The sequence below is a fragment of the Cucurbita pepo genome, unplaced genomic scaffold, assembly GCF_002806865.2.
Source record: "Cucurbita pepo subsp. pepo cultivar mu-cu-16 unplaced genomic scaffold, ASM280686v2 Cp4.1_scaffold013034, whole genome shotgun sequence".
NCBI classification, from domain to species: Eukaryota; Viridiplantae; Streptophyta; class Magnoliopsida; order Cucurbitales; family Cucurbitaceae; genus Cucurbita; species Cucurbita pepo.
The window spans coordinates 1-335 of NW_019658885.1; the positions used below are offsets into that span (position 1 = coordinate 1).

A 335-nucleotide genomic window follows, 5' to 3' on the forward strand; every position below is an offset into this window, starting at 1 on the left:
CTACTCGTTATTTTTTCAAAAAATATAAAAAAATATGAAAACAAAAAGCACCCACCGTGGGGTTCGAATCCACGACCACAAGGTTAAGAGCCTTGCGCTCTACTAACTGAGCTAGACGGGCTTGTTAAATTGGACACTACTCGTTATTTTTTCAAAAAATATAAAAAAATATGAAAAAAGCACCCACATGGGGTTCAAACCCACAACCACAAGGTTAAGAGCCTTGCGCTCTACCAANATTGTAAAAATATATATTTTACTTTGTAATTAATAAAATAATTTATTCTCACAATTTCCTATGAATTTAATATACTGAACTAAAATTCCAATACTCT

At 32.0% G+C, this 335-nt stretch overlaps 1 non-coding gene across 1 annotated transcript; it reads right to left on the minus strand.

Moving 5' to 3' along the window:
- Positions 1-48: 48 nt before the first annotated feature.
- On the minus strand, positions 49-121 carry TRNAK-CUU. Its single transcript has one exon. It is a non-coding gene; the product is annotated as a tRNA-Lys (tRNA).
- Between the last annotated feature and the right edge of the window lie 214 nt (positions 122-335).